Below are 14,316 nucleotides of genomic sequence, written 5' to 3'. Positions count from 1 at the left end.
TCCATAGATTATATTTATATTTTCTTTTTTTTTCAATTTTTTTAAATTTTATTTTTAAACTTTACATAATTGTATTAGTTTTGCCAAATATCAAAATGAATCCGCCACAGGTATACCTGCGTTCCCCATCCTGAACCCTCCTCCCTCCTCCCTCCCCATACCATCCCTCTGGGTCGTCCCAGTGCTCTAGCCCCAAGCATCCAGTTTCGTGCATCGAACCTGGACTGGCATCTCATTTCATACATGATATTTTACATGTTTCAATGCCATTCTCCCAAATCTTCCCACCCTCTCCCTCTCCCACAGAGTCCATAAGACTGTTCTATACATCAGTGTCTCTTTTGCTGTCTCGTACACAGGGTTATTGTTACCATCTTTCTAAATTCCATATATATGCGTTAGTATACTATACTGGTGTTTTTCCTTCTGGCTTACTTCACTCTGTTAATAGGCTCCAGTTTCATCCACCTCATTAGAACTGATTCAAATGTATTCTTTTTAATGGCTGAGTAATACTCCATTGTGTATATGTACCACTGCTTTCTTATCCATTCATCTGCTGATGGACATCTAGGTTGCTTCCATGTCCTGGCTATTATAAACAGTGCTGTGATGAACATTGGGGTACACGTGTCTCTTTCCCTTCTGGTTTCCTCAGTGTGTATGCCCAGCAGTGGGATTGCTGGATCATAAGGCAGGTCTATTTCCAGTTTTTTAAGGAATCTCCACACTGTTCTCCATAGTGGCTGTACTAGTTTGCATTCCCACCAACAGTGTAAGAGGGTTCCCTTTTCTCCACACCCTCTCTAGCATTTATTATTTGTAGACTTTTGGATCGCAGCCATTCTGACTGGTGTGAAATGGTACCTCATAGTGGTTTTGATTTGCATTTCTCTGATAATGAGTGATGTTGAGCATCTTTTCATGTGTTTGTTAGCCATCTGTATGTCTTCTTTGGAGAAATGTCTATTTAGTTCTTTGGCCCATTTTTTGATTGGGTCATTTATTTTTCTGGAGTTGAGCTGTAGGAGTTGCTTGTATATTTTTGAGATTAGTTGTTTGTCAGTTGCTTCATTTGCTATTATTTTCTCCCATTCTGAAGGCTGTCTTTTCACCTTGCTAATAGTTTCCTTTGATGTGCAGAAGCTTTTAAGGTTAATTAGGTCCCATTTGTTTATTTTTGCTTTTATTTCCAATATTCTGGGAGGTGGGTCATAGAGGATCCTGCTGTGATGTATGTCAGAGAGTGTTTTGCCTATGTTCTCCTCTAGGAGTTTCATAGTTTCTGGTCTTACATTGAGATCTTTAATCCATTTTGAGTTTATTTTTGTGTATGGTGTTAGAAAGTGTTCTAGTTTCATTCTTTTACAAGTGGTTGACCAGATTTCCCAGCACCACTTGTTAAAGAGATTGTCTTTAATCCATTGTATATTCTTGCCTCCTTTGTCAAAGATAAGGTGTCCATATGTGCGTGGATTTATCTCTGGGCTTTCTATTTTGTTCCATTGATCTATATTTCTGTCTTTGTGCCAGTACCATACTGTCTTGATGACTGTGGCTTTGTAGTAAAGCCTGAAGTCAGGTAGGTTGATTCCTCCAGTTCCATTCTTCTTTCTCAAGATTGCTTTGGCTATTCGAGGTTTTTTGTATTTCCATACAAATTGTGAAATTATTTGTTCTAGCTCTGTGAAGAATACTGTCGGTAGCTTGATAGGGATTGCATTGAATCTATAAATTGCTTTGGGTAGTATACTCATTTTCACTATATTGATTCTTCCAATCCATGAACATGGTATATTTCTCCATCTATTAGTGTCCTCTTTGATTTCTTTCACCAGTGTTTTATAGTTTTCTATATATAGGTCTTTAGTTTCTTTAGGTAGATATATTCCTAAGTATTTTATTCTTTCTGTTGCAATGGTGAATGGAATTGTTTCCTTAATTTCTCTTTCTGTTTTCTCATTATTAGTGTATAGGAATGCAAGGGATTTCTGTGTGTTGATTTTATATCCTGCAACTTTACTATAGTCATTGATTAGGTCTAGTAATTTTCTGGTGGAATCTTTAGGGTTTTCTATGTAGAGGATCATGTCATCTGCAAATAGTGAGAGTTTTACTTCTTCTTTTCCAATCTGGATTCCTTTTATTTCTTTTTCTGCTCTGATTGCTGTGGCCAAAACTTCCAAAACTATGTTGAATAGTAATGGTGAAAGTGGGCACCCTTGTCTTGTTCCTGACTTTAGAGGAAATGCTTTCAATTTTTCACCATTGAGGATAATGTTTGATGTGGGTTTGTCATATATAGCTTTGATTATGTTGAGGTATGTTCCTCTTCCAGAAAATTGCAGAGGAAGGTAAACTTCCAAACTCATTCTATGAGGCCACCATCACCCTAATACCAAAACCTGACAGAGATGCCACAAAAAAAGAAAACTACAGGCCAATGTCACTGATGAACATAGATGCAAAAATCCTTAACAAAATTCTAGCAATCAGAATCCAACAACACATTAAAAAGATCATACACCATGACCAAGTGGGCTTTATCCCAGGGATGCAAGGATTCTTCAATATCCACAAATCAATCAATGTAATACACCACATTAACAAATTGAAAAATAAAAACCATATGATTATCTCAATAGATGCAGAGAAAGCCTTTGACAAAATTCAACATCCATTTATGATAAAAACTCTCCAGAAAGCAGGAATAGAAGGAACATACCTCAATATATTTATATTTTCATAGAAATTATACAAATTAAATAAGTCAATATATTTCTGTGTCTGGTTTCTTTGACTTCTCACAATGTTCTTGAAATTTATTCATGATATTGTGTTTATCAGTAGTTTCCCCTTTTATATTATGTAGAACAATTATATTTCATGGTAATAACATTTTGTTTATTCATTCTCCTATAGAAGGATGTTTGTTTAATTATGAGTACAAAAGTCCCTATGAACAGTCTTTTACAATTTGGTGGAGGAGCATTTTGAACACATTTTCATATAATTATTAGTTGTTTGTATTTCTTCATTATGTAGTATCTGTTCAAATCATTACCCATTTTGTAACTGTTTGTTGCCTTTTTATTATTGTTTTATAGGAGTTTTCTATGTATTCTGGATGTATGTATCTTTGTCAAATATATGGAAATGTTTTCCCAATCTGTTTTTTGCTTATTAAGTCTCTTAATAATGTTTCTTTTAATGAGATGTAAATTTTAACCTTGATGAATTTCTATTTATACATTTTTCTTTTAGAGTTACTGATTTGTTGCCCTTTTGAAAACATCTTTGCTTACTCCCAAGGTTACAAACTACTCTTTATTTTTCTTCTGTGCTTTATGAGCTTAAGTCTAAGATTTATCTCTAAGTAATATTTTGTTTGTGGAGTATAAAAGTTGAGTTGTCTCAGCATCATTTGTTAATTTTGTTAAATTTGTTAATTTCCCCCCCGCTCTCCGTTGAATGCTTTATCTGAAGATCAGCTGACTTTATGGGTCTATTTCTGGACTCTGTTCTTTTCCATTGATCTATCTATATATTACATATTTAAGTCCATGTTTGCTCTGTGTTGTTAACTGTAGCTTTATATTAAATCTTGAAGTAAAGTATTAGGTTCTCTCACTTTCTTTAAAAGATTGTTTTAGCTACACTAGATCCTTATTCTTTGCTCAACTTTTAGAATCAGCTTGCCATTATTTTCAAAATGGCCTGTTGGGAACTTGACACATATTATAATAAATCTATAGATCAATTAAGGTAGAAACAAAATCCTTAAGATACCAAGTTCTGTCAATGTGCATAGGAATGACTCCCCATTGATCTGGGCCTTTAAAATTTTTCACCAATGTTTTGTAGTTTCCTTGTCAAGATCTTGTATATTTTTCAATAGATTTCCCCCTATATATTTAATATTTTTGATGATATTGAAAATTAGCTTTTGTAATTTTTCATTGCTGTAGATACAAATACTTTTGATCTGTGTTATTGACTTTGATTCCTGCAATTTCACGAAATTAGTAGCTCTACTCCCTTTTCGTAGTTGAGAGGATTGCCACATATGTAATTATTTTTAGGTACATAACAGTTTTAATTCTTCTTTTTGTAGATCATCAAGCTTTTATTTATTTTTCCTATTTTATTGCAAAGGAGGGAAAGTCCAGGAAATATTAAATAGAAATAATGAGAATATGTTCTTATCTTCTTTGGGAGAATATGGACAAAGCATATAAAATTTTGCAATTAGGGATCATGTTAGCTGTAGGATTATTTTAGATATAGATTATTAAGTTGAGGTTTCCTTCTATTCTTAATTCGCTGAGTTTTTATTCAGAATGTATATTCAATTTTGTCAGTTATAGTTTTCTGCATCAGTTTAAATGATTACATACATGTTTTTTGTTCTTTACTGTGTTAGTACAGTGAATTATATATTAATTGGTTTTTGAAAAAATATTGAACAACCTTTGCAGACTTGAGATAAAATACATCTGTTCATGATGCATCACTCTGTATCACTGTATCTGTATGTATACTCAATTTGTTTCTATTTTCTTTAAGAATTTTGTATCTGTGATCATAATTGATATTGGTTTATATTTTTTATATCATCTTTGCCAAGTTTTAGTATCAAATTATATTGATTAAATAATGTAACTTCCTCTTTCATTTCATGAGATAATTTATGTAGAACTGGCATTATTCCTTACTTAAATACTTGATAAAATCTCATCTAACTTATACAATTCAATGACATGATATTGTTTACTCTTTTATTTTCTGTGGAATCTCTAATGAAATCCCCCTTTTTAGTGTTGGTAATTTTAATTTTCCATCTTTTTTCTTCATAAATATTGCTAGAAATTTGTTGTTTATTAATCTTTTTAATGATTTTACTTTTGATATTTTGATCATCTGTTGTTTCATATTTGATTGATTTCTGCTTTTGTCTTCATTATTTCTTCTGTTTACTTTGAGCTTAATTTTTTTGTCTAGCTTCTAAAGTAGAGTTTTTGATCATTTAAATCATTCATGTTTTCTACTATAAATGTCCTTCTAGTGCAGCTCTAGCTGAATCAAACAGAAACGTAAATACTATGTTTCTAATATAATTCATTTTGTAATATTTTATAATTTCCTTTGTGATTTCTTCTTTGATCCATGGGTTACTTACAAATCAGTCGTTAAATTCCAAACATTTTAGGATTTTCTACATAGTCTGTTTTTGGTGAATGATTCATGTGCACATGTAAGACTGTGTATAGTTTTAGGGGTAGAATTATATACATAGAGGTATGAGATAATGGGTATATGAAATATCTGACTACAAATGTGGATTGGTTTATGTCTCCATTTAATGTCAGGTTTTGTTTCATTTATTTTGAAATTCTGTTATTGGTTGCATACACATTTAGAATTGTTACAATTTCCTGACAAATCAATTCCTTAAAATTATGAAATTTTCTTTCATTTACTGTTTTCTTTTGTTTATTTTTAATTGGAGGATGATTGTTTTACAATGTTGTGTTGGTTTCTGCCATACAGCAACATGAGACAGCCACAGGTATACATACACCGCCTCCCTCTTGAGCCTCCCTCCCACCCACCCCCATCCCACCCCTCTGGGGTTGTTCAGTCGCTCAGTTGTGTCCGACTCTTTGTGACCCCATGGACTGCAGCACACCAGGCTTCCTTCTAGGTCATCACAGAGCACAGGGTGAATTTCCTGTGCTATAGAGCAACTGCCCACTGGCTATTTCACACATGGTGGTCTGTATATGTCAATGCTCTCAGTCCATCCCACCCTCTCCTTCCCCTGCTGTGTCCACAAGTCCATGCTCTGTGTCACCATTTTCTTAATCTTAGTGTTTAGATGGCGTATTTAACACAGCAAATTTTAACCTTAAAAATATTTCTTAATCTTAGTGTTTGAATGCTATAAAATTTTACACATTTACTTTCAACTTCTCTGTCTTTATGCAAAATCTATAGGATTATGTTTTTCTTTCTTTTTAGAATCTTATCTTTGGCTTTTGTATGGACTTTTTAATTTATTGACATTTAGTATAATTAGTTATATAGTTAAGTTTAAATCTCATGATTTCTTCATATTTTTTACTCCTATTTTTAATATTCAAATACCTGTGTTTGTGTTGTATGTTAATGGCTTATCTACAGCAGTACTGTCTAAAATATGTTTCTTCAATGATGGAAATAATTTCTACTTGTTCAACCCAATATGGTAGACTCTAGACGTATGTAGCTATTTAATAATTGAAATGTGGCTAGTGCAATTTAGAATGTAAGTTTTAAATTTTATATATTGTTATTATTTTCTACCTAAATTTAAATATGGACATGTAGCTACTGACTATTGAACGTATATATTTAGAGATTACAATATGAATCTTGATTCATTGTGGCCCACCTTCAAATAATATGCTATGCCTCTGAACTGTATAGTTTTGTTTTTCTTTTTGCCTTCTTCCTGCCCTTTAACCACTTTATTTCTTGTACTTTAGTTCCACATATGCTAAAACCCCTGGATGCATTCTAAATGTTATTATTTTTCTCTGAAATGTTCTATATTCTTTTAAAGATACACATAGATATATATAATATAGATACAGATTGAGAATTGTTTTATATTTTCCCAGATGTTTACTCTCTTTCAGACCCTTTATTCATTCCTACAGATCTGGGGTTCCATTGGTATCATTTCTCTTCAGCTTGAACAACTACTTTTACCATTTCCTATAGTACAGGGTTGCTGGAGGCAAATTCCCCAAGTTTTGTTCTTTGAAATGACTTTATTTGCTCCCTCTTTTTTTTTGTAGAGGAGAGATAGATCTATATATAAAACTCTTGGGTTGACTTTTTAAGAATTTGTAATATTGCTTTGTCCAGTAATGTATTATACAATTATTTTTAATTGGAAATCAGCCATCATGCATATTGTTGTTTCATTGCAAGTAATGTATCTATTGTTACTGGCTGCTTTTTTTTTTTTAATTTTCAGTAATTTGACTATGAAGAACTTAAGTGTATTTTGCTTTATAGTACTCTGTCTGGAGTCCACTGAGTGTCTTAGATATGTAAATTAATGTCTTTCAGTCATTTTCAATCATTCTCTGCCGTGTTTCTTTAAATATTTTTTTTTCCTACCCTACTCTCTGTCTTCTCTTTCTACACTCATGGTAGGCTTGATGTTGTCCCACAGATCTCAAGCATTTCTCTCTTTTTTCACTATTTTTGCCTTAGTTTGAATACTTTCTATTGACATTTTTTTTTTTTTCCATCTTAAGCAAGAAGTGTATTTAAACAGCAAGATGCTTAGGTATACCCTGGTGGTCCAGTGGTTAGGACTTTGTGTTCTCATTGCTGGGGGGCCTGGATTCAATTCCTAGTTGGGGAATACAAGATGCTTAACATGAAGGGAAAACTATGATTCTTTTATTTCAGGCTAATTTACTTCTGTTTAAAGGCAGATTGCTCTATATACAAAAAATGTATAATATTATTCTTGATTTTACAATGATAAAGGAAGAGCATTAAAATTCCCTAACTGAGCCAAATGTATAAGGATTTTTATGTTATTCCTTTTTGGTTGAACAGTGAGTATGAAATAACTTACTGGAATATAAAGATAAGAGCTGAATGAACATGCCACTAATGGAGAAATGTGGGTATTTTCACAGAACTAGTATTTCCCCCATCCCATCCCCATTTGGTGTTGATCAAAGCATAACACTGGCCATTTACTTTTTTTTTTTTTTTTTTTAGTGCAGTATGCTTAAGTATATACACTAGTAACTATGTACAATAAAAGAATGGGGAAGAGGAAAATGAAAGCATAGAGAAAAATATTCTGCAGTAGTTAGGATGTGGTAGGACCAACTTGGGTTTTCTAATTGTGAACAATGTTGTCTAGAGTACAATGGCACACCACTCCAGTACTCTTGCCTGGAAAATCCCATGGACGGAGGAGCCTGGTAGACTGCAGTCCATGGGGTCGCAAAGAGTAGGACACGACTGAGCGACTTCACTTTCACTTTTCACTTTCATGCATTGGAGAAGGAAATGGCAACCCACTCCAGTATTCTTGCCTGGAGAATCCCAGGGACCTGGGAGCCTGGTGGGCTGCCGTCTATGGGGTCGCACAGAGTCAGACACTACTGAAGCGACTTAGCAGCAGCAACAGCAGGATAGTCCCCTTTAAGTAGGCATCTCCTGTCTGCTGCCAGAACACATCAATTGCACCTTCATCTTTCATTTCCAGCTGGTACATGAGCAGGTACATCTGTTTCATCGATTGGTTACCTAGCAGTCTGGAATCTAGTTTGCCTCACTGACAAACCATGTCATTCACAACAGGCTTTGTTAGTTTGCTAAGTGCTGTATGCCTCTTAATCTTGAAATGCACCAAAGAACCATCCAGTCCAGCCAGCTTCAAGTTACCATATCATTATTCTCAATCTTAACTCCTTCCTTAGGCTTTTCTTCAGGCCCTGGTGAGTGCTGAATCCTTTTCAGTTGCTGTTTCATGAAACGGGTACCAGGTCCTTACCTAATGAGGTGTTCTATTTATCTTTCTTCAAGGATACTTTTCTGACTCCAGTCTGCTGTTAAATTCACTTAATGAGCTGTGTGTTTATGATATTGACTTTTTTCTGAAAGCATTAGTAGCCTTTTGTTTAATATAGTATTCATATCTCTGTCAGAATCCCCATCTCTTCCTCATGTTGCCTACTTCTACTAGAGCCCTTAGCCTTTTATTTTTTATTTTATTTTATCTTTATTTAAAGTCTCTGACTGATAACCCCACTCTCTGGGTCATGTCTGGGTCTTCCCTCTTTGTATATTCCTTCATAACCATGATTTACATTTTCTTCTTTGTGTGTTGTAAATTTTATGGTACTAGACATGTAAACACAACAGAAATGATATAAATATTATTTATTTTTAGAAAAAATCTAGAGTGAAGAACTAAATAAATCTGATCTTTCATTGAGATATTTGAATTTTGTTGCAATTTTAGTTTGACCACAGGCTTTAAGTGTCTTGAAACTGGAATTAGAATATACCTATGGTAGGCTTTGGAGAAGGCGGTGGCACCCCACTCCAGTACGCTTGCCTGGAAAATCCCATGGACGGCGGAGCCTGGTAGGCTGCAGTCCATGGGGTCACGAAGAGTCGGACCTGACTGAGCGACTTCACTTTCACTTTTTACTTTCATGCATTGGAGAAGGAAATGGCAACCCACTCCGGTGTTCTTGCCTGGAGAATCCCAGGGACTGGGGAGCCTGGTGGGCTGCCGTCTATGGGATCACACAGAGTCGGACACAACAACAATAACAAGGCTTAGGATCTGAGCACTAGTGAGATTCGTAGATCCTCTTGCCTCTCTGTCCTACTACTAGCTTTCTGAAACATGAAGATCTCTCAGCTCTCACAGCCTGGGTCCCAGCTCTTTGTGTTTTGGGGAAATTTTCTGCGTTCTCCTTTGGTCCCACTATACTTAGGGCCATCTTTTTGCCCAGAATGCCTCAAAGCACTCTCTTTCTCAGAACTCTTGTCTGTCTCCAACTCCTAGAAGCTGAAATTCTGAGTTGAAATCGATCTCTCTCGGTTCTCCTCTCCTGCTGTCAAGCTTTTGGTAAACTGCCCCTGAACGCTCAGTAAGCACTTAAGCAATAGAGTTGGTGAGCAAATCCAGATTTACTCTACCACTGGGAGCTCAGAATTCAAATCTATCCCAGCAGGCCTTAACACTTTGTTTAAAATTCTGCTGATTTCCTGTCTATGGGGAAATTTTTCTTTTCATCCTAGTCATCCAGGGAGGGAGCAACTTTGTGTGTTTTCTCTCCTATGAAGTGTTCATCCCTGGAATTGAATTTATTTAGAGATTCTTTGAAATGTCACTTTTCTGAGGGATTCAGGAAAACAGATTTTGTACCTTAGTTGGTTTGGTTTGTTTATTATGGGGTGAGTTATGCTTTCTTATAGCATTCTGCTTCATAACTGGGCATGGAAACATTTCTTGATACATTTATTGATGGATTGGAGGGAAAGAGGAGGACAGTATCTCATGTGTTAAGTTTTCAAGTTCCAGATCCATTTCTGATTTACTACTCCTTGTTGAACTCTTAAATAATTTTTTTAACATATCTGTTTTCTCAAATGTAAAAAGAGGAAGATAAAGAATGCCTAATTTATAAATGTTTTGAGAGGATTAAATGAGTTATGATGATATCTAAAATATAGTTAAAATTATATAAGTGCTTGTTATTTCTATTTTTATTTGGAATAGAGCAAAGGTCTATTTCTCATTTACTTCTTGCTTTTGTTCAGAAAGCATTATGATGTGTTAAAAAAATCTCAGCAAGATGGAGAGAGGATCAAGAAAATTAACCCCCACTTTGTAGAGGGTACCACTACCAATTATTAAAACAAAGGGTATTTCCATAAATAGTATTTAATCAACCTGAATAACACTTTCTAGTTGCTGGTAAGTTAGGTGCTTCATCAGTGGAATTAGGTACTTAGTTGAGTGGGGGAGAAAATATGCTATTATAGAAATTAAAATAATTGAAGGGTTAATCAGTGTCTCTGGCTTTGAGAAACATATCATCATTGCTGGTCTATGTTACTCCTGGAGTTTGTGGAATGCCTTGTAGAGCAATTCACGGCTGATACTCACCTTTTCTTGTGTCATCCCTCAAGCAGCAATGCCTGGCTATGCTTAGATCAAGGTTCCTGAGATCCCCTATAAATGAAAGAAAGAAAGCTTCAAATGGAACATCTTTTTAGCATCCAGTTTTTTCCTCTTCTTAGTCTCTTCTCTAAAGTCTTTCCTTCTTTCAAAATTTCTCTATTTCTTATTACCGTTGTAGTATTTTCCAGTTACCTTCCCATTTCCTCCTTTCTTATATTTCAAGCCAAAACAACAACAATAATAATATATTGTTTCTCAGATGAATGCATTATGTTCTTCCATGAGTATATTTTCTTGATTATTCAGGACTCCAAAACCATTGAACATATTACATATTGAAAGAAGTCCTTAAAAATTAAAAACAAAACTCCCAAACCTTAGAATTATCTAAGTCAGGTCTAACCTGTCAGAATTGTAATTTGAAAAAACTGTGGCTCTGATCAACAAAAACTTGCAATTTTTGACATTCAGGGCTATGTTTTCTTAGATCTTCTCAGGCTGTCCTGGGTCTCTACAATTATTCAAAATGTGATCAGCTGCAAGATTATTGTGTTTATTCCTATTTCAAGTATTGAAGTACTTCGTTTATCTCCCAGCCTGTCCGACTCTGTGCGACCCCATAGATGGCAGCCCACCAGGCTCCCCCATCCCTGGGATTCTCCAGGCAAGAACACTGGAGTGGGTTGCCATTTCCTTCTCCAATGCATGAAAGTGAAAAGTGAAAGTGAAGTCACTCAGTCGTGTCCAACTCTTCACAACTCCATGGACTGTAGCCTACCAGACTCCTCTGTCCATAGGATTTTCCAGGCAAGAGTACTGGAGTCGGGTGCCATCGCCCTCTCCTCCCTCTCTAGCCACCCCTCAATTCCACTGCATCACACACGCTGAGAGTAATGCAATATGCCTATTCTATGCACTGTCAGGTTTGTGACTGCTAGTTCAGGGAGGGCTAGCAGGGCTAGGGGCTCTTCCAAAATAAACAACAACTTATGTGTAAGCCTGGCTCCATTCCTAATGAATTTGCCAAGAGACAAAGGCTTTCTGCAGGATACAGTTTGTATATTTTCTGAAGGAAAAATTGAAAGCGGGCAGCCTGTCCTCCTCCCATCTGTTCGTGTGCCCTCCGCTAGGTGAGCAACACCATTGGTCACACAGTCGGGTCCATCCGTGCCACCGATGGATTGTTTCCTCATTGCCTTATTTTCAAGGTTGATACTCTCTGAGGCAGATAGCAGGCAGCCATAGAGGACAGGAAGTAGCACAACTCTCCAATCCCGTAGATAATTGCCAAAGGCAGCTGAGTTCAGGAGCCCCACCTGGTAATGAGCTGCCAATTATTTATATGCTTATAAATCATCTTTTAAATACTAACAAGCGCTAATAAGCCTTAGCTGCCAGTTACCATGGTAACTGACCAGTCCCAAAAGGGAAGGAGGCTACTGACATATGGACTCTGGGTCAATAGTCCACTATCTCCTGGGACTGATGTTTATACTCCTGCACATGAAGCTGTTCTGTTCAAGTACAAACTAAAATCACGTGAACAAGGAGGCACAGGACATGATGAAATCCCTGCTTTTCCCGTGGTGGCTCAAAGTGTCTAAAGGGCATAGAATTGTGCCCAACTTCTTACAAGCAACAGAAACAAGCTGCCCTAACTTGTTAAGTGACAGTGCCTATGTCCAGCCATACAGCTGGTCTTCGCCAGCCACCTGCTGTCAGATATTTTATTCCCCAAAGCTTCCTGGGCTGCTCGGCTCTACCACTCTGAACAGGTTCTCTTAATAGATTCAGTGTGCTGGTGCAAATAGATGATAAATTACTTGTGGGATGCTTAATAATATTTAGTGAAATGCAAGAAATGGCTCCCAGCAAACTGAAGGCATTTTCTTTCTTTTAAAAGCACAGTGGGAAGGCAACCACCCATGACTCAAAACTCTAGAGTAGAAAAAGAAAACCACCTTCTGTTTTTAACTGGCTTTCCAAACTGGGTCTAGGGAAGTTCATCACAGTTTGTATCAGGTATGAGATGACAGCTCAAAGAAGCTGATCATTACAGGGCATTAGTGAACAGTGGCCCAATCAAGCTATAGAGAAATATGATTGTAATCATTTGCCGTGACTGACCCAGAAATGCCTTTTTCTATAACTTCTGTGAGATGCTAGTTTTCAATAGATAGCTGAATTACTGATACCATAAAGAAGTTTCTCACCCTTCAGCAGGTGTTTGAATTGATACCTTTAACCTCTCAACTGCCTGGTGTAGGGCAAAGAATATGAGCTTTAGATCAAGATTTATTAGTATTGCTACAATTTAAGTGCCTTTCCTCGTCTGGAGGATGGAGGAAATGGAGGAATCGCTTGGTAACTCTTTAGATTATGATGAAAATCATGGCAGTGGTGGGAATATGTTACTCCCTCTAGCTTGGGCCATTTTTTTGGTCTCTACATCCATTATAGTATAGAGAAGTAAGGGTTCAGAGGCTGTATGTATGTATGTGTTAGTTGCTCAGTCGTGTCCGACTCTTAGTGACCCCATGGACTGCAGCCTACCAGGCTCCTCCGTCCATGGAATTTTCCAGGCCAGAGTACTGGAGTGGGGTGCCATTGCCTTCTCCTTCCACATTCTTACCAGCACATATTATTTCTAGTCTCCTTGGTAACAGCCATTACAGGTATGAAATGATACCTTATTGTGGATTTAGTTTTAATTTCCTTGATGATTACTAGTGTACAGCATCTTTTCTTGTACATGTTGGCCATCTGTATGTCTTCTTTGGAAAAATCAGATCTTCTGTCCATTTTAAATTTTTTTTTTTGCTTTTTGCTGTATTCTGGTCTGGCAAGAGCAGAATGACTATGTGAGTAATAATTCAATGGAAAAGAATATGTAGGACTGATGAGAGGTCCCCAAAGATCAACTGTGTTGAAAACATTGTCAAAATTTAAACACTGCAGAAATGCCTAGACAAAAGGGCAGTCATCCATGTGAATTGTGGAGAAAAGTTTATGAAGGAACTTAAGGCCCTTTGGCTTTGCTTCAGTGGGTTGGTGGTGAGGTTGGCAAGGTGAGGGAGTAATTTGTAAGTTTATGCATGACTGACTTAATAAGAAACCAAGTCATTTGAAATGTCAAGGAAAAGCAGACTAATCTCCCATGCAGGTGGGAATTTACACCCCTCACCCAATCCTCTTTATTTGGCATGGTCAAGTGGAAAGAGAGGAGACTGGGAAATAGGACTCCACCATTTGACATGATGTTGCTTGTTTCTGGGTCTGAGTTTTTATACCCTCTTTGTGTGCTTCATAAAGATATTTGAGTTTATACCAATATTGTTAGTGTGTGAATCTATTAAAGTTGAAAATCTCTAAATAAAATATTATTAGTGTGGAAGATGTAGTATTACTAGGGATATTAATGGCCCCTTTTGTCTTCTGGTGGTAGACTATGACTCTCAGAAGTGAGGAGAAAACAATATTGAGTAAAATATAAAGAGAAATTGACTACTCTAAACACAACTATAAAGTCCTTGAACAAAGATAGGAGAATGGGATAATTTTTAAAAGAGAATAAGTAGATGCCAATGGGATGGAAA

The 14,316-nt window shown here is 36.2% G+C and overlaps 1 pseudogene; it reads right to left on the bottom strand.

Annotated features, from left to right (window-relative positions):
• Positions 1-8,550, bottom strand: part of LOC113897716 — a 74,314-nt pseudogene extending 65,764 nt beyond the window's left edge.
• Positions 8,551-14,316: the final 5,766 nt, after the last annotated feature.

This window comes from Bos indicus x Bos taurus, chromosome 1 (assembly GCF_003369695.1).
Source record: "Bos indicus x Bos taurus breed Angus x Brahman F1 hybrid chromosome 1, Bos_hybrid_MaternalHap_v2.0, whole genome shotgun sequence".
In the NCBI taxonomy this organism is placed as follows: domain Eukaryota; kingdom Metazoa; phylum Chordata; class Mammalia; order Artiodactyla; family Bovidae; genus Bos; species Bos indicus x Bos taurus.
This window is presented reverse-complemented; position numbering and strand designations above follow the sequence as displayed.